This window comes from Nyctibius grandis, chromosome 2 (assembly GCF_013368605.1).
Source record: "Nyctibius grandis isolate bNycGra1 chromosome 2, bNycGra1.pri, whole genome shotgun sequence".
NCBI lineage: Eukaryota > Metazoa > Chordata > Aves > Nyctibiiformes > Nyctibiidae > Nyctibius > Nyctibius grandis.
This window is the reverse complement of record NC_090659.1, coordinates 54,627,447-54,654,294: the sequence shown is the minus strand read 5'-3', so window position 1 is coordinate 54,654,294 and position 26,848 is coordinate 54,627,447. Positions and strand designations below refer to the sequence as shown.

Below are 26,848 nucleotides of genomic sequence, written 5' to 3'. Positions count from 1 at the left end.
GTAAGTGCTCTGCCACACAATTACAGCAGCAAGCCACTGTTAATTCCTCAGTCCAAGCGGAGGGACACAAAACCAAGAGAGAAATATCATTCACCGAAGGGGGAAAAGGATGAAAGGGGATTTACTGAAACTCTTCTGGCAGGTGTGCTCCAGAGAACATAGGCTGCTCTAAGCATGTTAGGAAGATGCTCCTTATTCTGAACTCTTACCTTGCAGTTCAGTTGTCAGCTGCTCTAAGACGGTTTACACAGACAACCTAAAAAGTCTTTCCACTGCTATTACCCCAATGTGATTTTCCACTGCACCAGAACTGCTGCTCAAAAAGATAAGCTTCTGGAAGTAAACTTTTACCGGATAAAGACTAGGAATATCTGACTTTTTCCATAGCAACAGTTACCCAAAACCAACAATAAGCAATTAGAAGAGTCTACATTTCTATGAGCAAAATATACATTCATAGAGACCAACATTGCCTGGCGACACCAGACTCTCATCCTTTATTCCCACTCAGCTCCAACGCTTGAACAAGACTGAATCTTTCAAAATTCCTCTAAATCTCCTCCTCCTGTTTTATCTTCTGCCAGAGATTTCTGCACAGCTCACTTTTCTGAATAAAATCTCCCTGCAATAAACAAATTGGTTCAAAATTAAACATTTGGCTTTGGCTGCTACATCACATTCCCTTTCACCAGAAATGTTATGTACTCTTACACTGATGAGACTTTCTATCCTCACATGCTCACGGACACATTTTCTTCCTCACTCCCGCCAGAGAACAATAAAATGCATCAACAAATGTGAAAGGGAAACAATAGCAGCCAAATACTTTCCAAACATGGAGAGAGACTGTGGGGATTAATAACTGTACTAGAACCAAAATTAAATAAAAGGAAAAATGGGTTCAAAACCACAGGTCTGAAATTTGGAAGTTTAGCCACAGAATTCTCATTACTTCTAGATTAATATAAATGTTACTGAGTTTCAATAAAAGTGACCATACCATCACTGTTTCATTGGCCCCCAGAAGGGCCACAGATAGGAATTTCAGGCTGAAAGGCAGCTTCGTCCGGGGCCCAACTGAAATGCCTCTATGTAAATGCACGGAGCACGGGGAACAAACAAGAGGAACTAGAGACGTGCGCGTACCTGCAAGGCTACGACCTTATTGGCATCACAGAGACATGGTGGGATGACTCTGATGACTGGAGCGTTGGAATGGAGGGATACAGGCTTTTTAGGAAGGACAGGCAGGGGAGACAAGGAGGGGGTGTTGCGCTTTATGTCAATGATCAGTTTGAGTACATGGAGCTCTGGGGATAGCAGAGGAGCTGACGGAAAGCTTATGGGTCAGGATTAAAGGGGGGGCAGCGACGGGAGACATTATATTGGGTGTCTGCTACAGGCCACCTGACCAGGATGGCCAAGTGGATGAGGCTCTCCACAGACAGATAGATGTAGCCTCACATTCACAGGCCCTGGTCCTCATGGGGAACTTCAACCACCCTGACATCTGTTGGGAGGACAACACAGCTGGGCACAAGCAATTCAGGAGGTTCCTGGAATGCGTGGATGACAACTTCCTTCTCCAAGTGATAGAGGAGCCGACGAGGAGAGGTGCCATGCTGGACCTTGTTCTCACCAACAAGGAGGGGCTGGTGGGGGACGTGAAGCTCAAGGGTAGCCTTGGCTGCAGAGACCATGAAATGGGCAGCAAGGAGGGTGTGCAGCCAGCTCACCACCCTGGATTTCAGGAGAGCAGACTTTGACCTCTTCAGGGACCTGCTTGGGAAAGTCCCTTGGGATAAAGCACTGCAGGGAAGAGGGGCCCAAGAAAGCTGGTTAGTATTCACGGACCACCTCCTCCAGGCTCAGGAGCGATGCATCCCAACAAAGAGGAAGGCAGGCAAAAACGTCAGGAGGCCTGCATAGATGAACAAGGAGCTTCTGGATAAACTCAGGCACAAGAAGGAAGCCTACAGAGGGTGGAAGCAAGGGCAGGTAGCCTGGGAGGAATACAGAGAAACTGCCCGAGCAGCCAGGGATCAGGTTAGGAAAGCTAAAGCCCTGATAGAATTAAATCTGGCCAGGGATGTCAAGAACAACAAGAAATGCTTCTATAGGTATGTCAGTGATAAAAGGAAAACTAGGGAAAATGTGGGCCCTCTCTGGAAGGAAACAGGAGACCTGGTTACCCAAGATATGGAGAAAGCTGAGGTACTCAACGACTTTTTTGCCTCAGTCTTCACCGGCAAGAGCTCTAGCCTCACCACCCAAGTCGCAGAAGGCAGAGGCAGGGACTGGAAGGATGATGAACCACCCACTGTAGGAGAAGATCAGATTCAAGACCATCTAAGGAACCTGAAGGTGCACAAGTCCATGGGACCTGATGAGGTGAATCCATGGGTCCTGAGGGAACTGTCAGATGAAGTTGCTAAGCCACTATCCATCATTTTTGAGAAGTCGTGGCAGTCTGGTGAAGTTCACACTGACTGGAAAAGGGGAAACATAACCCCCATCTTCAAGAAGGGAAAAAAGGAAGACCCGGGGAACTACAGGCCAGTCAGTCTCACCTCTGTGCCTGGCAAGATCATGGAGCAGATCCTCTTGGAAACTATACTGAGGCACACGGAAATCAAGGAGGTCATTGGTGACAGCCAACATGGCTTCACTAAGGGCAAATCATGCCTGACAAATTTGGTGGCCTTCTACGACGGGGTTACAGCGCTAGTGGGTAGGGGAAGAGTGACTGATGTCATCTACCTGGACTTGTGCAAAGCATTTGACACTGTACCGCACGACATCCTTGTCTCTAAATTGGAGAGACATGGACTTGACGGATGGACCACTTGGTGGATAAGGAATTGGCTGGATGGTCGCACTCAAAGAGTTGTGGTCAATGGTTTGATGTCCAAGTGGACACCAGTGACAAGTGGCGTTCCTCAGGGGTCGGTATTGGGACTGGTCCTGTTTAACATCTTTTTTGATGACTTGGACAGTGGGATTGAGTGCGCCCTCAGAAAGTTCGCTGACGACAGCAAGCTGTTTTGGTTTTTTTTTTTTAAGTATTCTACAGAATTAGTCAGGGTGCTGACTAAGGATGTGGAGATGCCCAGCCACCGCTTACAGGCCAGAATCCTTAGGCTGATGAGTGGCCTGCTTTGTGCCATCGCTCTCCTCTAGTTCTCCTGAACCACAGCCTGGAAGCAGGTCACACAACCTACTGATCTCTGCCACCACCTTTTTTCCACCTTTTTTCACATGATGATGTGGCCAGTTACACGGGAGAAAATTTACAGCTCACAGGTGAAGACTTTCTGAAGTTTCAGTAACTTACTGCAGTCAGAAAGTATGTTAGAGCAGCCATGCATCCAAAGAGTACCTGAAGCACAAGTCAGCAGTTGAGAATGCAAGATTCCGTTATCCCCCTGACTGTAAATTCAATTTCTGAAGAGCACAACTGTCAAAGCCTTGCTGAGGAGCTAGTTTCAAAATCAGTTTTATAAGATCCATATATACACACGTAGACACACCAGGTTTGTAGTTCTAGTCAAAACATTTAAGTAAACCCAAGGATGTCACACCCTTTTCTTTTGAGATAAACGCTTTAGCTTACCAAACACTCTGACCTTCATTATCATGAACCAGCACTCTCTCTAGCAATAACGGAACAGACTTTTCCAGATTCTACACAAATACAGAGCTGGTAGAAAATGCCATTTGGTAATCTTGAGGGAGAACTAAGAACGGAAAACTAATACTCTGACTGTTTAATCTTGAAAAACAAATTCAGAGATCAAATACAAAGAGAGGTCTAACTCTTATTCAACAGCATTTTTTGGGCTGGTATGTGATAACTTGAGAACTAATGGTATGAGACAACCCAGCTTATCAGGGAATGTGCTAAGCACTGAAGGACAAAAAACTACTGATTTTGTGCAAGACAGAGAACTCAAAATCAGCCTTTTGGGAAAATCCAGATGCCCCAAACTATCTGCTGCTTCAGGCAAAGGATCTCTCTCACATCACCTGTGATAACTTGCTTGCATCAGAGGCAGATACTTAACTTGCATATAGGAACGAGTCTGTTACGATGTCTGTATTTCACAACAACAAAAAAATCAGGCTACAGGTACATTTTATACGACAGCTGGAAGAGGTGGAACAAGTGTTCACAGGGAAAAGAAGTCCTAAAAAGAAATGCAAGGACTCAAGACTAGTGAGGAAAAAAACCAGTGTGAGTAGCAATGACAGTAGCAGGGGATTTGCTGGAAGGATTGCACATACAGCTGCTGAATCAAAAAGCAGGAGGAGGTTCATTTAAAAGAAAGGAGGGGGGGGGAAATAAAGGGTGACAGAGCAGGCAGAAAATAAGCTGCACAGATGTTCTATTACAGGGAACAACTAAGAGCAGCTGACACAGACAACAGCCTCCAAAATAAGAAGGGATGAGAGCTGCAGGGGATCCCTGAAACAAACGGGTGTCAAGAGAGAGAACAAAGAAAAGCAGGGGTTAAACCCAGGAGACTGCAAGAAGCCTGTGATGTCTTAAAATAAGACTCTCAAAATCCGGGAAAGAAAGAGAGACTGTAAAAGGTTTGTACCTGTATGCATGGTATTCCATGCCTCATGTTACTACTGGCTTAAAAAATAAACAGGACAAGCTCATTTTCTCAGTCCTCTCTGCTTAGTACAATTCGAGCTTTATACAGTGCAAACGCTAATCGTAATCCAAGATTAATTAACAGAGTTATTAGAAAGAGAATTCCACAGCAAATATACCACACACCTTTAAATATTTTCTGTTCTGTGAAATCCACCAATTTCAGCAGTTATCCAGAGCACCTCTGGGTAACACACACAAAACTATTCACCAGATATGAAACGAGACGAACTGTGTGTACAATCTCTTCCCATTCATTAAAAGGCAGTATTTCAGCAAGCCAAACTGCTTTTTAATATATTTGATGTAATACATACTATTTGAATATGATGTTATATAGAATATCTTACTGAAAATACACATTTTACAATTTCAGCTGTATTTCTACTACATACCAATTCTAACACACACAATGAAACATTTAAAGTTCCCCCAAAGCCTCCACACCAGAAGAACTGCCTTCCAGCCATTATCAAATGGAGGAACAAGCCTTCAACTGATTTTATAAGTCACCTATGACAACGCTGTCTGCATGCCCGCTCCTGCAAAGCGCCACCTCAAGCAGTCGGCCCTAAAGAGCTACGAAACAGGCACGGCACCCCTCAGAAACCTGAGGGGAGGGGATCTCCAGGAGGTGTTTGCAAGCAGGAGATGACAACAGCTCCTTTATGGGGCAGTTAGATCTTGGGAGTAACTTGGTGACATCAGCCTCAGCTGCTCATCTGCTTCCTCCTTCAGGAGGGTTTGGGATCACTCACCCACCCCTGCGTCGATACAGCCCTATCGCACTACACAGTGCTGGCACAAGGACTGCTCCCAGTCCCCGCATCCCGAAAGCTTCAGGCTGACTTTCCCCAACGAATGCCTCTATGTGCAACAATCACCTAAGTCATGAATGCTTAGAGTTTCTCAGGATACCCTCCCTGTGATGTAGCTTAACTGCATAAGCTATCTTGACAAGTTTCCTCAAGATCATATTCAAAGCCACATCAGTTGTCCCTCAAAAGTGCAGTGCGTATTTAAATCTTCTGAGACTGGTGTAACGCAGGGATACGTTTATTTAGAGACCACAGAAATAGGGGCTCAATAACCAGTTCTACCAGTGGCATTCCTGTGAACATTGGTCAAGACACTAGGGTTGGTAGCTGAGTGTTTTGTACTCAGTTCACGAACATACTTGGGCATAAGCTTAACCTTAGCTTACTCATATATATCTATTTTGTATATATAGCTTAACTCATAGCTATATTCATGAGCAAGATGCTAGATTCTTTTCAGCAGGCAAAGCTTTTTTTGGCTCAGAAAAACTGACACGCTGGATAAGAAGACAGCCAAAGTCCATACTGCCTATCAAAGCACAAAACTACTTCCACTAGGAAAAACGTGGTCATCATTTTATTTTTACTGAACTGAATTTTCATGTATTGATGAAAGCTGTACAGTGTTCTCTGATGAGGACTCCTTATGGATTGCAGTTAAAGAATACTGCAAAGGCCATGTGTGGGCTGTAACAGGTACCATTGATAACTACAAACCTGAGTTGCACCTGAAGCTATCAAAACTGGAAAAAATTTAGACAAGTGATTCTTAATAATCTATTTTGAGATTATTAGTAAATAGAAGCATGCCTGTATTTTCATGCAAAGAACTACAATTACTACAAAGAAACGGAAAAAAAAGTAGTAAAAAAGCTAAAAAAGAAAGTACTAAAATTCCATAATTAAGGGAAGATCAATTTATTTGGGGGGTGTACCTGTGGTTATGGGGGTGTAGGAGTGGACTGAAAGTGTTCTTCCCTACTGTCCACAATTACGGGTTAGAAAGTATTATGCCAGTAGCATACCATAACGGGCAGTATTCTATAAATTCATTTATTGTATTAAATGTCTGTAAATATATTACAGTAATGCTAAAGTTGCATTCAAAAAAAATCAACACCTTAGGCACGTGGAATAATTGGTATAATTACAGGAAACTTTTTTTTAAAAGGAAAGGAATACAGACATCCACTCAGTGCATACCTTTCATTCTCTTAGTTACTGTCAGAATCAAAATTTCCCATAACTAACTCATACGAAATACTAAGAATAGGTATTGTTTTCCTTGGGTTCAAACTCCTCAAAAATCAACAACTACAAACATGCTGATCCACAGAAAAATACCAAGAAATATTTTGATACAGCATCGCAGACAGTTCCATCAAGTTGAAACGTCTGTGATGCTTCTTCCTCTTTAAATGAGGAGGAGGATCAGTCTTCCAGAAGCTGGGGGCAGGACCCCAGTCTCACATCGTGAGGAGCGTTTGCTTGCCTCATGGTTGTTCTGAGTACCTTTCCAGACTAGGCTTTCTACCAAATGTTGTGGTACTGTAGCCACTGACATCTGATCGCAGTTTGGCAAATCTGCTGAGTACTAAGACACTGATAACTTTGCTTGTACCTGTTTGCTTCTGATCTCATCAATCTCCCTCCTGTGTAGAGAGATATCCCTGAAGAACTGAACAGTACATTCCATGAAGGCGTATGAAGTCTCAAAAAATTATACTATTAAAGAACATTTCCCAGAAGATTTTATCTAAACATTATCACTAAAATACAAAAAAGAACTGCTCAAGGCACATATTAATATTGCAATCACTTTTCAAAATATTCTATTGTGAAAATATAAGATGTGATTTATTTTTTGGTTCAAAGACTGTAAACTGAGTGAGGAACAAGTTCAAAAGTACAGAATAGCACTACATACAATATGATGTTCTAAAATAGGTTAAATGCTCTTCGGATAGTTTCAGATTTGCAACAACTGAATGACTGTAATAAACTGCCAGAACATTAGACTTCATCTGTAACTTCATACTAATTTAACTGCAGAAATTGCTTTTTTTTTAAAAAAAAGGGTGCTTTCCATATAGCTCTCTTCCTTTTAAAAAAAAAAAAAAATAAAGAGAGAGGAAAACAAACAACTGAAAAAAGCCAGCTTGCCCAGGTAGCTAAAAAATGAGCTGGCAGATCTTGACAACCACATACTAATTACACTGTAGTTCTGACTCAATAAAATCCTATAAGGGCACATTATTGTCCGCAGTCCAGTGAAGTTTAAGAACATTTTGAGTGTAATTTGTGACTATCTACTCTGTTGCCAATTGCATTTCCTTCTCAAAGGGCAAAAGGTTCCCTATATTCTGGTTCAACAAAGCATTTCAAGTGTAGGCTTTACTGAACCTATATCTATGCGTTCACTTCTTTTCAGGAAAGGCATTAGAATGCTCCATATTCTGCAGAATCACCTTTACCAAGTTGAATACAGTCCATCAGAAACATGCACACAAAGGATGGAAAAGACATAAAACATTAACACAGAAGTTAGATTTAATTTTGTTACTGAAATTAAGTGTGGTCTAATTGGACACAGCAAGTATTCTGGGTACTCATACTTAAAAAAAAGAAGAAATAATAATTAGAGAGACACCGCTACACTCCCTGCCAACTGAGATGTCCAAATAGTTCTTCCTCTCCTCCTTTCAGTGAGCTATTATCTATTCATTGCCTTTTTGGGAAGTATATAAAACCTTCAGCTGCTGTAAACACTTTCACTTTGGGCGTGTTTGGTTCCCCTCCCCCCTTCTTGTTTTAAAGGGTAGAAGAAAAAATTACTAAATAAGCCAAATATCACAGAAATAAGTTCAACAAATAAAGATTACTCTAAATCCACAACCAAGATTCCAAACACCTATTTCCTCCAACAAAGCAGTGGATTGTTTTTATTACTATTATTTTCACAGAACATTTAACTGAAAACTATTATAAAACTAAACAAGAAAGAGATTCCAGAGTTAAAACTCTATAAAGAGTTTTATATTACACATTTGAAATAAATACAAAATTTGGGCCATAGTCAGTAAAACACAAGCTTAATTTTAAGTAGAAATTTTAGTAGAAAAATCAGAATGATTTTACTATGATTAAGTCTACAGTTTGGTGAATCATTGGCTTTAGGACTGTGTGTTTGTTTTGGTTTTATATTAACAGCCCTTCCAAGAATATTTTAATTTTGTGACCTACACAACACACAAAAAGTATAAAGAAAACTTACTGGAGTTTCTACTCCAGAAAATTATTACATAAGATTTCTCACTATTAGTCTTTAAACACAAATACAAAATGTTCAAGGCTATACTCTGATCTGTTCGGAAGGCCAGGGTTATAAATTTGCCTATTACATTTAAAGACATATATCAGATAATTTGAAAATGTAGCGCAAAAGCCAACTGTAGTACCTCAGAGTTTCCATCCTAGTACTTCAGAATTTCCTTTTCAGTTTGAAGGCAACTGAATAATTTGCAAAAACATATGTAGATGTTATACTTAAGACTGGGTTGCATTTTTAATTCTAACTGGTTCACTTGCAATTTGTTAAACAAGTTAAGTATAATTTCAACATCTGATAACACTTAATTGAACAAGTATTTAACAGAACTCACAACAAATATCAAGGCACACAAGGACTTCATACATTGCTTTCCATTTGAAGGCTCCAAAATGTCAACAATGTGCCTTCATAACTTCCTTCTGAGGAAGGTAACATTATTTTTATTTTATTAACAGTGAATTTGAGTAAGAAATAATAAATCCACCTGGTAAAGTAATTAATGAAACTAAGATTTCCAGTTTTTTGCTCTGTGCTGCAGCCACTACAATGCTGAAAGTTCATTCAGTGTTCTGCCTTTTTGCTTGTATTTCTTGGTACAGTTGTAATGAGGTTTCATTTTACTTAAAGTTTCTGTTAATAAATCTCTGCTAACATAGAGATCAACTACAGTTACTAGAAACAGACAACAGGGTACATGAATTAACAGAAAGAAGACAGGCTTACACCACCACAAAATGAATCCTCTACCACAAAATGAATCCTATGGAAAACATCAGCTTCATTAGGTTACCTCAGGTGTTCTGAGCCAGACCAGGACAATACTCTGTATATACTGAATGCAGTTCTGTTCTACTCTCACAGAAAACCCACAAACCTTCTTTCCTCTCAATACTTTATAAGTTATTACTTAGTTTTTAGAATTCAATCAAAGAATTATATTAAGCCCGCTCCACCACAGGCTATGGATGGCCGCTACTCCTCCATACCTCCCACACCATCATGTCCTGCCTACAGTGCCTTCAGGGGAAAACGTCCCAAGTCAAAGCAGTAGGTAACAGCAGACAGGAGGCAAAAAACAGTGATAGCAATATCTAGTGCTTAATTAATAATCTGAGCCTATCCTTTTTTCTTGTCTTTTTTTTGAAAGTAAGAGCTAAAACTGATTTGTTTCAGATCACTGAAGGAAAAAGACTCACTATTTAATCATCCATCCAGAAGTTTAAAAAGAAAAAAAAATCACCAGTACTACACTACATACAAGCAAAAACCAAGCAATACATCCAGTTCACTCGTTATCTTTAGTTATGAAAATAACCATTGAACTTGAACCACTCACCTTTGGCACACTGTTAAAAGGATCCAGACAGTGAAAGGCAGGACTCTCCAACAAAGTTATGTACACCGCTATCTGAAATAACAAACAAATACTTTAGCTTCAGCACTAAACTTAGAAGACCTTTAGCTAGGCAATTTAGTTTTAATACTATCAAAATCTCCTAAGAGATGCTGAAGAGCAGGCAGAACGGCTCTAACTTGATCCACCTGTTTAGCATAAATAGAATCCATCTTCACATTCAACTTCTCTTGACAAATACAAGGTCAATTTAACCACAATCCAAACCATCTAGGAAAGAAAGCAACTACAAACCCAGCCATCACAATACAGAGAAAAATCAGTCAAGAAATGAAATAAAAAATTCAGCCCAGTTTTAGAAACATTACATTATAAAAAGCACCACTATTTACTGTTTCCTTCACTTTTACATTAGCCAGTTTAACTTGCCCATACTTCCTAAGAAAAAGGAAACGCTGTTACACGTGGAAGACTGAGGTACATCAGCAAAAGCATAGCCAGCAGTTTTATGGGACAGGACTATTTCCACCCAAGAGGCACTCACACTCATTTGGATGTGTAATCCAGCTGGATTATTGCTGCGTGTGGTGTGGGGCCCTCCAGCACAAAAGATACTGACCCAACAAGACATGCTCTGAAGGAGGCAGTGAAGTTGGTCAGAGGCCTGGAGAACTCCATTAATAGAAATTCTGGCTGAACTTAAAGAAGAAAGGTTTCACCACGAGGGCGGCTAAGCACGGCCACATGCCCCCTGAAAAGTGATGGACCTTCTTCCTGGGAGATTCTCAAATTCTCCTGGACATGGAGCTGGATGGCACAAGCCTCCTGAGGTCCCTCCCGGCCTCCATCGTTCTGTTAAGTATTTCTAGCCACAACAGTATCCTTTCAGAAGAGACTTCAAAATATTTAAATATTTGTTTCTGTTTTTTAACAATGCTTCTAACTCCACAGGACGTCTGACAAATTCAGGCAGTGTAAACCCATTAAGATCCAATTCAAAGAGAAGGAAAACATTCTGACCCGTCTTCCTGCGCTGCAGCCCCTAGCTCGTAAGGACAACAGATTGCCACTCCTACACAACCTGAGGCCGCTCATGCACAAATGTTTCTGTTCAAAGTCTTCTCTGAACAGATTCCAAACAGTTGCCGCTCTACAAAAGCATCCTACAAAGAAATTCTATTAAAAAGAGCAATTCATCCAATGATCACATACAGCATAATGAAGGGGGGGGAAAAAAGTACTGACAAATGTATTAAAAATACCTTACACAGATTAAAAGCGAGGTTTAGACTTCTACTCATTAATAAGTGGAGTAACAGAACTACTAAACCCACAGTTTGACAAACACTTAAGCGTAAACGTATAAAGCACAAGAGAGTCCCTGCCCCTCAGTAGCTCACCCCCTGCTCTCCAGCAGCTGCAAGGAGAGCCAGAGCATTGCTAGCCCTCCCGAAAAACACACCAGGTAACAAAACAGAGAAGGGCAAATTGTGAGGAAGCATCATTCAAACAGAACAAGTCTCCCAATCCAGTTGAGGGCCTGAATGAAGACATGCCTGTGAGAGCAGAGAGCACACGGGTCTGGAGGGTGCCCTGCTCCCTTATCCTCTGCCAGGGTGCTGCCCCACTGCCCAGCGGGGTTTTCAGCTTTCCACAGACACAGACCACAGAAAACCACACTTTGCTATATCTATTTTCCTACGCAGTTACAGACCTTAACTGTGTCCTCGCTGAAAACTCTTCTATATTTGAAATTATAGGACAGATCTCAAGTAAATGGGAAAGATGTTTTAATAAATGAAGCAACACTAAAACCCTAAGGCAGGGCAGATTATTTTCCTACCAGCTGAATGTTTGGTAGTACATGTTTTTCTCCTGTCAATTTTTAACATTTTTAATATTAAAGGGAAAAAGTGAGAAAATAAAAGTAATTTCTTTTTTTTTGTTGCAAGATCTTCTGAAGAATACTATCTTTCCCCATCCTACCTCACAAATAATCTACTGCCCGCTACCATCTACCACTGAAGTACCGTACCAAGCTCCTGACTTTGGGGTTTTTTTTCAGTTTTGTTCCTTAAAGAAATACCCAACACTTCTCTCAGTTATTGCTCCCACCTTCACAAATGCACATTCACGTATAGAACTTGTGTTTGAAAGTCAGCTGAAAAACAGTACTGTTAATCATCAATACCTGAAAACCTAACCTTGTATTTATTAGCCAACTGGAGAGGAAGTACAATTGGGGAAAATAAGAGTCCAAATTCCATCTAAACACATAAGAAAAGAATGAGTCGTGTTTATCTCAACACAACAATGCTAACTTCCTGCTGTACAGCAAGAATGGTTTTATTTTCACAGCTCAATTAACATACATTGAAAGTAGCTCAGAATGTTAATGGTGATAGTACAAAGAGTCAAAGGAAGAAGATGAACAAGAAAACCTCATTCCTTACCAACACTTTGACTGAAAGAAAACTCTGTTAATCTAATAGACACAGGCATGCAAGATGCAGACTGGTCTCTGTCCTCTCTGGGCAAAATTTCATTGCATTTCAACCTCCATTTCTATTTTTCTCCTGGTAAAATCTTCACTTTGCTTCGAGTCACACTGAGAGTCACTTCCCCAGAAGAGTAACCAATTTCCATCACACACCCCTGCAGCCCAAAGCTTTGCCTGCAACGTTGTGACTTGCAGAGTGACTCAAAGTCAGAATGGAAACCTGGACCGCAAATAATTTACTTATTCTTTAAACATGTTCCTTGAAACAATCTTTCAGTTATAGAAGTTCAAGATCTTTCTTCTCAAAGGGCAGTAAACAGAAACAGTGGTTAGGGTTTGGGGCCATCTGCCCCCAGGCAGAGGGTTTGCACTGTAGGTGGGGTCTTCTGGTTCTGCTGCTGTGTTCTACCAGCCAGGACTCTAGACAGCTGTATTTGATAGTAAAACCAGGACAGGGAACGAGTAGTTAAACTTTGAGAGTACAAAACAATCTCCATCAACCTTCAAAAGCCTTGGAGCACACGTGGCAAACGCTTGCTGTCCACCCAAAGGACAAACTGGCGCAACATTAGAAAACCTGGGAAATGAAGTCAACAACTTTTTTGAAAGGCAGCAAAGCAAACGGAGGCACAGAGCTGGGCAGTTGTGTCCCATGGTATCATCAGTGCCCATCACTTCTGTACCATCTGGCGTGACATCCATTTGTCATATCTCAATCCAATACTACTGCAGTAACATCAGCCCTGCTGCATGCAGAATGGCACAGGTTCCTTACCGCTCATGACTGCCTTCATAGCCTATGCTTACCGCGAGGCCCAGCGCAGAGGAACAGAAGATGACAGCAAGGAACAGAAATGGCAGAGTATAGGAACTGGATGAATACATGGTTACAAACATGCAAGGTAGACAGACAAATTTGTCTATGTTTGAAGAGCAACCTCACTCTCATTTGTTTCCTAGACCAAGGTCTTCCAAACACAAGGACTATACAAGTCCCACAGTAAAAATCACTTTTGAATAGTCAGAAATAATAAGTTTGAACTTATGCTTCCAAGCAAGCACTAGAAGATTAATATCAGGAACATCTAATATAATACGCATCTTATATTTAACTGTGTAATCTTTAAAGATTGCAACCTTAAGAATAATTTAGTGCTCTTGTAATGATTATATTACAAGTAACATCCAAACCTATTAACCACCTTTCCTTCCACTAATAGCTCTAATGTGCCCCATTTTCTTTATCCCCATGGCTAGAAACCAGATTCAGCCTTACAACGACTATTTCAATGACAATTCTCTCAGGCTCTCTTCCCAATACAAGACCACCTCCTATTTAAATTCTGACATGAAATAGCCAAAATAATGTCTTTGATGCTTAATATGCTAATACAAGAATGACCTGACCATAAACCTGTACCACAGAGTGGGAATTTTAACTCCAATGGTAAGGCATTCAAGTGGCTCCAATAACTATGATAAAATTCAACAATTGACGTATTACTGGTGACCTTCTGGAGAACAAATGAAAAGCATCACATTAATACAAATTCGCCTGTGGAGAAGATCAAGCTGGCAATCTGCCAGTTCATTACACCATCTAGCTCCACTCCAACATTAAATATTGCCTTCCTTTGTAATTGACTGAAATACACTGGAGCAATTGCAGGTAACCACTTTGGGCTATTAAAGTATTCCATTAAGACTTCTCCATTAGGCAGATATTTCAAATGAAGTTAATTCAAAATAGGCTGTGTTCAAAACCTTTTAACTATGCAGACAGGCACAATCCAGTTCCACAGAGCAGCAGACAGATCAGCTTAAGCACTCAAAAGCTCAATGCCTGAATTTGCTTAAAGGGAAAAGAAACCCACCAAGTTTATTCTAGTATATGCTTAAGTATTTTAACCTCCTATTCATATATATCCTCACAAAACTCACTTAATATTACCTTCTTCTAAAGCTAAGAAAATGGTAATGTTAAAATATGCAACTATTCTTTAACTCAGATAAGTCAAGGCATTTATTAAATACCACATTTTAAAACAAGGTGTGGAACATAGAAAACAGAAAGCAAGACTGGATTCACATCGTATGTAAGGTTTCAAAAAGGCAGCAAATTGCAACGTTGCATTACAATGTGTGTAACATTCTGAAAACAAACAAAAAAATTAAAATCCTTTCATGCTATTTCCTCTACACAACTAAGTTTTTCTTCTCTAAGGTTGTGGTTCCTTAATGGCAAGGAAGCAAGTGAAATGGGGCACAAGAACAGGTTCACTGCCTTGCATGCAGAAAAGACTGCCAGATACTTAAAAAGCCAGAAAAATATTTAAGCCTGTATGCCAGCTGTGAAAATGAGGCTAGCCCTTGAAGCAAGACAAACTTCTGTGTTTAAACGGGCTTTTTTAAGTGGCCCAGGTTTGGAGCCATCACCACAGGCTGTAAAGGTTAGCCAAAGAAATTCGGGTCTCTTCTGAACAGTGCACAGGCAAGCGGTTGTGTATCTTCTCTGTGCTGCTATCTGGCATGCAAGAGCTGTAACACACCTCCCAGTGTCTGAATCAAAGAGGATGTGATTAGACATGGAGGCATCACTGGTTGTTCAAACAATTTTTTTTTTTTTTTAAATAAACATATACTTGGGGGGGTGGGTAGGGAGAGGAACACAGCTAGAGAAAGCGTGCAATGGCTCACACTTGAACCACATGCAATCAAAGAGGCTACGCTGACCTATATTCTCATTTAACTCCTGCAGTCAAACACACATGCTCTGTAGACTGGTGTGTACACGATATGTTTTCAAAAAACAAGAATATTTTTTTACATCTACCTGCACAATTACCAACTCCCAATCTACTCATGAAGCACAAGTAGTTCATTTTCTAAATAATATCAATGTTTAAAATAAATACTGTATTTCAAAAACCAACTTCCATTGCCAGCTTCTTCTGTAGTTGTAATCCAAATACATGCATGACTAGCATCTTTTTAAATTGGAAAGAAATGAGGAGGGTTATTATCTGGTAGTGACTGCACCTGCTAAGAATTCTACAACACATACTGTACAGATTCACATTAGTTATTAAGAATCACACGCTTCTTACATTCTCTCAGTTAGAAGTTTCCTCACAAAAGTCTGAGCTATTAAAAAAACTAATACTGATACCAAAGTACTACCTAAACTCACTGTAATATGCAAATTTTTTAATTCCTGGCTTAAGCAGGATTTTCCATCCTGACACTTACTGATATTGAGCTAATTCAAAATTGATTATGCTGAGCTGCAAACTTTCAGGGCAGTCCCTGCACGAGAAAAAGAAAAAACCCACAGAACAGAGTGGAGCAATTGTGAATGGGAGACCAGGAAACTTCCCCCCAGCAAGGCTACACACTCTTTGAGAGGATATGTAATATTGCACTCTCAAAAACAAACAGAAAAACCACAACCAACAAAACCCCCCCAACATCTGTCTTTCAAACTGATAATCGAGCACCATAATAATTGAAGCTGTGTCCAGTTACTCTCTGCAAGCTGAAGGAGGCACACAACAAAGGTACTGTGCCACCAAAACAGCCCCAGGTTTTTTAAGCATTCCTTATTCAAGAGCAATTTGTAAGAGGTTAAGTATTCAAAGTCCATCTTATCTCAATTCTCCTATTTTTTTCTTTACTATAAGGACTGTAATGTTTAGGACAGCTCTAAGCACAGCAAGAACCCTTACAAATGTATGCTGAAATACCTGAAATACCAATTATAATTGCAGACAGATAAGCAGAAACAGAACTACACCTACCAAGGCTGTTCAACTTTGTATCATGGTATCTTTAAGGAAAGGAAAGGATTAGACTTCAACCTTAGGTAGTGCTTAACTAAGCAAGCTTCTCAGGCCACAGTTTGAACACAAGATAATTATTTTGGTTTCCTTAATAGGATACCTTGTTATTCAAATTACAGATTTGATTTTTAGAAACATCTTAGCATTTAGTTAGGTAACTTTCTTCAGCACTTTAGAAATTAGTATTTTGTACATATAGTTTAATAATTTGTTCCAGTGGAACTTCAGCCCTTTTCTGATTAATACTTTAATTTTTTGTTTGTAGAAACTGCACAATAACAGTTTTTCCATTAAGTAAAATCAGCTCAGAATCTTGGAAGACCTGAGTGGTTAACAACTCATAAGCCCAAGCAGCTCCTTCACAAATCTATGTTTCCTATTGCATCTTTGCCATTAAAATGTTTTACATAAAGACATATATGACCCATCAAACCATACCAGTTCTTCCAAACCTCTCCAGTAGAGTCAGAGCCTTTAATTCAATACTTATGGATTTCAAGGCTGTGAAAGATGACTACAAACAGCATATTAATATACTCTTTACAGTAATCTGCACATGTAAATTACTGAAAATGTACACCTCCACTGGAAAAAAAGGCATTCATAGATGCCTTTTGGAGAAGTGAAAACCACAGATTCCGATGAATTAGTTACCACAGGAGGATGCAACACTATCAGAGAAGCACTAGGCAGAGACACCTGCTTACCATTCTTTACTAGGGAGACAAATGTGTAAAATAAGCAAATAAATCTCGCACCTACACAGTTAGAGAAGATTTGCTTTAGGGTGAGAAGTAACAGAAAGTGGAATGTAGCAGTGGCTACAGAGAGACTACAGATCACTAATACAGCAGAGTCAAGTAAGGCAGACTTAACCCACTGGCAATTCAAAGTTAAAGGCTGACTGCAACCCTCCTGTTCTCATAAATTATTCATTCTTTCTTAGTCCAAAGAAAATCTTTTCTACGTGTACATTCAACACAGCACTGTCTGAACTTGAAATAATAGTGCTACTACTGTCTCAGCGCTAAAATATACAGATAAGGTGACGTTAACAGGGATAGGTCAAGGTCAATGGTTGTCTTTGAAAGCACCAGGTAGATACAGGGAACTGGAGGAAATGCACAGAGCGGATCCTGACTGACGTCCTCAAGGAAAACATCATCAGAAACTTCTTGGTAACTCTCCAACTGCAAAGTGGCAACTTGGAACGTTAGGCTGATGGAAGGAGGTCTGGTCTGGGCACTCCCCACCTGCTGTAAAAGCTGTCATCACCAACAGCTGCAGCAATCCCTCCCTGCACCTGAGCCTGTTTGCTAAGGGTGTTTGAGTTTTACCCTTCCTCCAGGTGCACAGCCACCGAGCGTACAATGATGCTGTAGGCATCACTGTCCAAGTAGAGTATCTCTTTCTGAAGAGGATGCAAGCTCTGCCCTAAGCTGTTCAGGCAAACTGCATCTGAAGCACTGTCAGCATAAATGAGAGCCATTTCACTTTGAAGGGATGACAGAAAGAAGTCCAGGCACCTTGGCCCTCAGGTGAAGAAATCTATAATTACTTCAACTGAGGGAACAAGTTGAAGAAATCTCTCTCAACCACCACCAGCAGAAAGAGTAGAAAGATTTATTGTTTACTCAAACTCGGTATTTCATTTACAGTGTTGAAAAGCACAGGGCTGCAGAACTCACATAAACAGATGTTAAACTGGAACCCATTAGTAAAATTGAGGGAGGAGAGGAAAAAAAACCCAAAGACCACAAAACAAAACCCCTTACTGTAACTGCAATATGCTCAAATAGTAAACGGTGTTAAAGCTCAGTAATGCCCTGGTGAAAATTATCTTCCTTGGAAGAAGCAAGACATTTTTGTCCCAATACATTTGTATATCAAAGGCTGGGAAAAACTGGCATTTCAGTCTTTAAGTTTGAGTCTGCTCCAATGGCCCAATTGAAGAAAAACAACAAACTTCAAGCAGTTGAAGTACAAAACTATCATAACTAAGGGTTATCATAACTAACATGGTTGGACTCGATGATCCCAGAGGTCTCTTCCAACCTGATTGATTCTGTGATTCACAACTAAGAGCAAAAGGTAAGTGGAAGACAAACACTTGGACTTCAGAAGTGGCTTTGGTTCCTATATGATTTGGTATGTGGTACATGCTAGTCAGTGACGTGCAGTACCGTGACTGTCCTCTCTAGACATGGCAGAACGGCAGTCCCCAAGGTCCACACCTTCAATGTGCAGGTCAAAACAAAACCACCAGGTTCCTCATATCCGCGAAAAGGAACAAGCACCTGCGTTGCTAGGATCGCCACTTTCCGAGAACACAGTGTCCCCCAAAACGCTTGCTTTTTCTTCCAAGTTAATCATCAGGAACTGTTGAAGCAGTTTTTGGCTGAACTGCCCCAGAAACTTTGCTTTAGGTTGACAACAAGAAGAGAAACATTAATGCAGCTTTGGTTCCACCGCAGCATACAGCAGCCCTAGCCGCAGGCGCTGCTATTATTGCTATTTGAAAGATAACTAGATATTCCAAAATCTCATAATACCCAAATAAAATTTGGCAACAGCCTACCTTCTGAGGTTTTCAGCACTGATTGTCTCCCTTTCATGTCTTGTACATGTTTGATGGTGTCTTATTCTACTCATTTTAATCACGCCAATTCAGTGGCAGACTACAAATGAAAATGCAATAGAAACATTGCAGGCCCTGTAACAATAGTCAAAACAAAGATTTCCTATGGCAGCTGTCAAATTAATGGCATCTCCGAAGCTATCTAAATACAGTATCTGGGCAGAAATCCAATTATGTCAATTCTGTCTGAATACCCCAAAAGAGAGTCCTACTGGGGTTAGAAGTGGAAATAATTTTAAGCGCAGATTAGATACATAAGCAGCTTCACACTTGAAACCAGAACAAGGGAACAAAAACCTAAAGGCCTGACATTTATCTGGACACAAGGGAGAGGGGAAAAAGAACTATTAGACATCTGGCAAAAGGTCAAAGCCAATTACCTTGTCCAAATTTGCCCCCCAAGATAATAGCTTCCAGGTTCACTTCTTAGAAATAAGACGTATTGATTCCAGTAATTAAAAAGATTTCTGCTTACCTCTACAACCTCCACTACCTCTTTGGTTTTTCCAAAACTTCTTTTTCCCAACCAAATGTTAACAGCAGCAGTAGAACATGCCAACCTCCCAGAAGCACAAACTAAATTTATCTAAAACCTACATAAAAGAAAACAATATTCTCCCTCACTTAAGTGTTAAGTAGCAGTGATAAATAGTATTCGGGGCTTTTAATTCAAGAGTATGATTTCTTGCTGCTTTTGCTGCTTTCCTTAAACCATTGTAACCGCTGATTTCCCTTTCGGCTTGGAAGTGTCTGTGTTACTGCTTCATTATGTGGCAATTTCAGTTTGCTGAACCTTGCCACAGGATTCTGTTTATTTGTGGTTTTAACACAGACAACGATCGAGGTGGGGGGAAAAATAGCCTTTTAATTCAACAAAGGAAAAAAATACAAAGATTTCTGTTTTCTTTCTTTGTAGGCTTTTGAAACTACAGATAAATACAAGTTTATCTGTTTTTTAAATGAAACTATTCAAGAGACTGCTACTAAACTAAAGAAAAAACTGCACGTGCCAAATAACTGAAGCAATATATATTGGTTAGTAACTACATTCTAACTAGAAACCTTTATCTCTGTTATGAATAGACATATAAACCTTTAAATAAATATAAGTGAAGGATGATGAAAAATTGCAGACTGATTTAGGCAAAGTTTCTAACCCTGATCCATCCATATACTGGAGAGAACACTTTCAAAGGTACAGACAGAATTCACTGTACGTATATTGGAGTGCTTCTGCTATCAACATGATATCAAATTCAGGAGAGAGTAAAGCATTTGTTATGAATGGGCCTATATTTAGGGTTGTACCTTCCAGGCTGTGCTTCTTACACCAAGACTCACACAGTTAGAGGTGGGGGTTTTTTGTTGCTGTTGGGTTGTTGTGTTGGGTTTTTTCTGAGCACAGTCACTAGGGGTATTCAGAAAAGTCTGAAAATAAGAAGCTTTTTTGGTCAAAACCTGGTAAGCTCTAGAATGTACATACAGCTGATTCAAAAAGAAATTCAAAGACATGGGTAATACCCAAATGCAGGGTTGCACTCCAGAACTCAAGACAGCCTTAATTCAGAGCAGTGCCAATGCAGACCAGCTACCATCTTCACTCCCCCATTTAATCTCGAAATCATTTTTAGAGGCATGTACAGAGATCGTTTTGCAAGCCAGCAATTTTGGAAATTACCAGTTTGGACCAAATTCAAATCAGTAACCCACCACATTTTCTGATGTTAAAGCATAACTTAGAGTATCAGACACAAAAATTTTAACTAAACTTCTTGATAATATACTTTACTGTGAGTATTTTCTTAACGATGAAAAAATACACAGTTTACATAAAATAGCTTCCAATTGAACCATGCAGTCAGTGAGGCTGTCAGAAACATTTTGGCAAAGCCTAGAACAAATTCCTTCAGCTTCAATTTTTTTTTTTAAGTTTAAGAATATACACAAGGAATCAATTTGTTGCCAGTTCTTTATTACAAGAGATTTCATTTTTGCATTTGCTCTCTAGAACACACCGAGCACAGTACCATGAATCCTCCTTTATGTCACACAGGCACTGCAAATCCAGTTACTACTCTATTAGGTCTCATTTAAATCCCATATGGTATGACAATAAACTGAACGAAACGAGCATCAGCACGTTTTTCAACCGTCTTTACAGTATGACATAGGTGGCAACCACAGCTTAATAAAATCTCATTTATAAGGAAGGTAGCTCTGAATTTTCTCTTTCTCTGCCAGGCATTTCTGGGAGACTTGGGAAATGCCTCTTCTTCCCACCCGTCCTCAAAGAAGCCAGTTGGCCACCGCTGTTTCATGCTTCTCAAACACCTGAGCCTTCTGCTTGCAGCACAGGAGTCTGTCTTGGTGCTCAATACTTAAAACACATGCAAACCCTACCAACCACCATCTAGTGAATTCAACACTTACTCCAAAGGTGTCACTCACAGTGTGTTGTTTTGGTTTTGTTTGTTCGTTTGGGGTTTTGTTTGTTTGTTTGTGGTTTTTTTTTTAAGATTTCCTGGGTAAGGAGCCCTTTGACACAGGATAATGTCAGGCTGGGAAGTGGAAAGGGGAGAGCAAAACAAAACCCCACCAATCTGAAGGGTACTGAAAAGATGATGGCATTTTTAAGTAAGCTCTTAGCCTGTCTGGATGGGAAAAGCTGTCATTGCTAAATATTGCAAAGTAAATTTGCACAACTTTCAGAAGCTCTGAATATTTCACCACTTCAGTGCAGTTAATTTATGGATATATTATAACCATGTGCCCCTCTGCCTTCAGTACAGTATTTCCCAAGCTTGTCTCACTACCCAGCGACTACTGTTTATAGATGTCCAGGTCTACCCTTTCTTTTGGGAATGCAAAAAAACCCAAAGAAAACAAAAAATCCCTGATTTGTAGTAAGCAGTCACCACAGTCAAAGCTCTCTCTGAAGGATGCATAAGAGCCTTGTTGAATAGCTGTTTCTTAATAGCTGACCTGACTAAGTCATCTTCCTCGTGCAGGCTAGAAATCATAATGTCATGCTGACATTTTAAACACATGATCTGTTGTGAAAAAAACAAAAGCCAGGAAAACATATGCTGTCCACTTTCAAACATATTCCTCTGACACTTTGTTGCTAGGACAGAAAGGTTCAAAGTTTCAAGAACAGAATTTTAAATATCTCAGTTATTCAATTAAACAATTTTAGATATAATTTTATTAAATTTTGTGCTTTACATGCCTACCACCAATAGTCAGTAAAACCATGAGAAACAGGTAAGTTTCAGGTTGAGGGAGAGAGGATGCTGACGGAGGAGAGGGAGGGCAATTAAGTCATTTCAAGGTTTGTGCTCCAATTCTGCAATTAGAATGGGAAGATTTGGGCCAGTTTTCTCTGTGTGGAGAATATTACAAACACAGTAACATTATTGATTTTTTTTTTCTTTTTGCTAGAAAAGGAAACAAAAGGCAGAGGCATTCTTCTATGCATATTTTTCAATCACACGGTCTTTTCTAGTGTATTTCTATGGGGTTTTTTTCTGCACGCTGTTTAAAATGCCTTTCCCCCTGCTCTGCCTATCTTTTGCTCCAGTTTAAGGCCCTCCCATTTATCTTCATCTCATATCTAAAACTATGGGCAGGACACATTAAGGAACAGTAAGAGCCAAAGACCACAGACCATGAATTAACTCTGCCTGCAATTTTGAGCAATATAACAAACCTTAAGGAAGATAAGCTTCACTTACAAAAATATGAAGATGCCAGCTTCATGACCCAAGTATCTGCCTGAAAATGAAACTAAGAGTATCATCTCTTAGTTTTTAAATCTAATAAAGAACTAAATACACTGAATTGAACTTGTATACTTAAATAATTTTGAAAACTCTGGTTTACTTTCAAGGAGGTAGAACAATTTCCCCTTCTTTCTACACAATTTCAATTATATTTGCTTTCATTGTATTTTACCACTCCTTTCAACAGGCTATGATGGCAAATACAGATCCTGTAATAAGAACTTAATCTCTTGGGAAGTTACACCTTTTGAGCTGCAAAAGAGCACAAACATCCCATACACTTTAGAACACAAAACCTACTGCCAGGAAACCTAAGAGTAAGAGTCTCAGAAACCCACTGTCGACTGCTAAAGCATACACACAATTTTTCTTTGAAAAGTCAGTCACAAAAACCTTCCACTTAAATCAGTGATATCACAGATGCCAGGAGTGCTTTCTTCTTGACAAAGTAACAGTTCCCAGTAAAAATCAAGAATTTTCAAACCTAGAGCCTAAATACAGACTATGAACATATCAAGTGCTTAAATTACAGCTACTGTATTTTTAGAAGCACTAGGTACCTTAAGAAAGCAGTGCAACAAGCTTCAAGTTCTTAGCACATTTGACATATGGTAGCAAAAAAAAATTACAAAGAAAATCAGTCCAGGAACAGACATCCTGTGCATGCAGGATTCAAAATTCTGGTGATGGTCCAACAGTCAGAAATAAACATACCACAGCAAAGCAATACCAAGGACAAAAAGCACGATGCATCATCTAGTACTGGTTCTGAGCCCGTATGGGAGTATGGGATACACCATTAATTCATACCTTTGCCAAAACCAGATTCTCGCCAAAACCAGATTCTCACTTTACATTTTACTAACCTGTAGTAACTTTACACGTGCGAACTTATTTGTTCAACTGAAATTACCTTGCCCTTCTTGCTGCTGACATGCATTAATGATCTCAAGAAGGGTTGATCAATATTTAGCATTTCAAAATATCCATGGAACAAAGCAACTCGGACCTACTTATTTTTATTACAGGCAGATTACTATCTCACTTGGTGAGACGCAAAGGAAACAGAGGACAGGGAAGAAAAAAACAACCCTTCAGAGCACATACCCACCAAAATGCCCTAGCATGGGTTTCTAAGCCTATTACTGATCAGTAGAGAAGTCTTGAAGGAGACAGTGCTACAGTTACAAACTGTAAAGCTAAATGTTACATGCTTTGCACAACTTATGTTTCTGAAGCCAATTTTAGCTTTGCCACCTAAAAAAAGTTGTCCGGCTTCACCACAGAAACATGACTCCTCTTTTCCGCAGAGCACAACCTGATGCGAGCTTCAAATGAGCACACTGGGTCTCAGAACCAAACGCACAGCTGTCACAGAGCAAAAACACCTCCCATTTGAATTAAGCTTCGGGTTCTTGGAGGAAGGATCACCTCAAAGGAGAGCGGTATTGTTTCTTCTTCCATCCTTTTAACATAACCACAGGCAAAAAAACTTCTCTTTCCTATCAATGCTCTCCCCAAAGCCAAGGGGCAGGAGGACTGGCAGACCTGCCACTTAAATAAAAGTTACACTGGCAAGCAGAACAGTAAGTAATCCGACATAAACACCAGCTTTAAAAAGTTCTTGTCACATGTTACTCAGTCAAATTTACGATGTCAAATTAAATAATGAGCCATCAGACTAATACATACATGTCGGCCGACTTTGAAGGCATCTTGTGTACCCATAACAAAAGCTTTACTAAAAAACAGAATGAGACTGTGGGGTCCTCAAAAAATCAGCCACAGGACTTCTCTAATTCTCAGCAGGGCAAGATTTCCCCCACAACTCAAAAGACTGACTCAAGCTAGTTACCACCAAATGTTACGAAACAATTCTTCACTTAAAAAAACACCCCAAAACAAAACAAAAGCCACACACACACATCTACGGTTTCAAAGAAAACTTGCAGAACTAAAAGTATTTGTAAATCGATGGCTTGAGGGCAGCATGAGTTCTGCTTCAGGTCTACAGAGCTTCTCCAAACAGTACAAATGTGTAAACGAGAGTACAAACCTACCAGGGATATTATCCTGGTTCCTAGACCACGCTATCACATCTTCATTACTGCTATTACCTGCAATATCTAGATTAAAGCTTGGATCGGCATGCAATCACATCTTAATTTTACTGCAGAGAGATCCGCCAAATTGCTCCTCACTGGTGCCTTCAAAACGAGAGTTTGGATAGCAGATGTAGTCTTTTAGTAAGTGGCTGGTAAAGACACCACACCTTGCATACAATACGGTGTGGGAGGCTGGTGTGATAACTCACATAAGAAGGTCGAGCAGTGCAAAAGCGGAGGAAGAAACAGAACAAGAGCAGCCAAAACGTAAAAGGAACAACACTGAAAAATATGCAGAAAGATTTTATGCAATTAGCAACTCCCTGCACAGACAGGGAGGAAAAATACACACAGAAGAGCTATGCACAGTTTAGTTTTCTTAACTAAGCTGATGATAAACAATCATTAATTATAACAGATTTTTTAAAGTATTCAGAACAATTTGACAGAAAACAAGGGTTGGCTGGTAATAGGTGCAGACATCCTTTTTGATACACTGACTTTTCAGAAATAATAAAGTTAAGGAAATTTATAAACAATAAAGGAAACACAGACTATCTACACTGAGTGTTACACTAAAAGATCTCAGGTTTTAGTTAAGGTTTTGTGTTTGACAGCTTAAACTCTAATCCTGAAAGATAAAATAAAATACTAATGAATTCAAGCCAGCCCTTCAGAAAGGTTAGAATTGCAGAGATTTTTGTTGTTAATTCTGATCCAAGTCAAAGACACAAGATGAAAAGGTTATGCATACAGCAATTCTTCAAATGTCTGACTGCATGTTCATTTCGTGATTTTTCAAAGTTTCTTTCCAAACTTTCTTTAAAAATGTGAATACACACAGCATTTCTAGAAAAAGTGGGAGAAGAGTTTTCAAATGAAGATATGAAGAAAGAGGCCTGACTAACAAATCCACAATGTACTAATACTCATCTTAAACCATTTCAAAACCAGTTTCTATACGGATGGAAAAGTGTATTACCATTCTGACACAGAATACTATGCTGAAAAAAAAATACACTACATTGAGTACATGCTTAATGCTACATACGGTGCTACAGAATTTCAAGAGCAAAGAACAGTGTCTTATTATTGTTAGGGTTTTTTATTTATGCTCCAGAAGTCTTTAGGCGAGTACAGATATGAACCGAGATTCTGTGTAAAAAAAAAAAAAAAGTTCGTTTAAATTATAAAAAAAAAAATCCTTTGTCTCAGAAAGAGGAAGATCATTTGAATATGGATTTCACAAAAAAAAAAAAAAAAAAAAAAAGCCCATTCAGAGAGAAAGAAAGGGTATAATTTTCCCCTCCTAGAAAGCTCCCTGAATTTTCAGACAGTTACCCCTTGCCCCCCACAAAAGAACATGCTCTCAGCATCAGGAATCCCCCACCCTGTGTCAGTTTGTGCTCCTGACCATGACCTCTACCTGGGGAGAGCTGCCCCGAGGCCCAGAGCAGGAACACACACACCCAGATCCCAGGAGCAGCTCCTGGCCCTCCTGCCCTCCACCGGCAAGAATCGCAGCTTCCTGCTTCCTGACTTTCATCAGAAGATCCACGCTCGTCAAAATGATTTATTAATTAACACTGGCTTAATGAATCGGTATTTTCCAGGAGGAAGGAAGACATTTTTCCACCAGAAGGCCGTGTGACTAAGAACATCACAATTGTTGGGAATTATAAATACATGTAGAACTGCTGCTTTATATCACTGAATACCAGCCCTTCGCCATCACGCTTTTATTGTAACTGGAACGCACAACACACACTTTCATTCAAGGTCAGAAATGGCAATTAACTGGCACACAGCAAGTTGAACTGA

The 26,848-nt window shown here is 39.8% G+C and overlaps 1 protein-coding gene across 2 annotated transcripts in view; it reads right to left on the bottom strand.

The window, feature by feature from the left end:
* Nucleotides 1-26,848, bottom strand: part of NCK2 (NCK adaptor protein 2) — a 93,694-nt gene that overhangs the window by 50,390 nt on the left and 16,456 nt on the right. Inside the window, exon 2 of one of the 2 annotated variants that reach the window (XM_068423465.1) lies at nucleotides 10,146-10,217. The exons of the other annotated variant lie outside the window; for it this stretch is intronic. The gene's annotated coding sequence lies outside the window, so the exon portion shown is untranslated. The remainder of the gene's footprint in view (nucleotides 1-10,145; nucleotides 10,218-26,848) is intronic. 2 annotated transcript variants of the gene reach the window in all.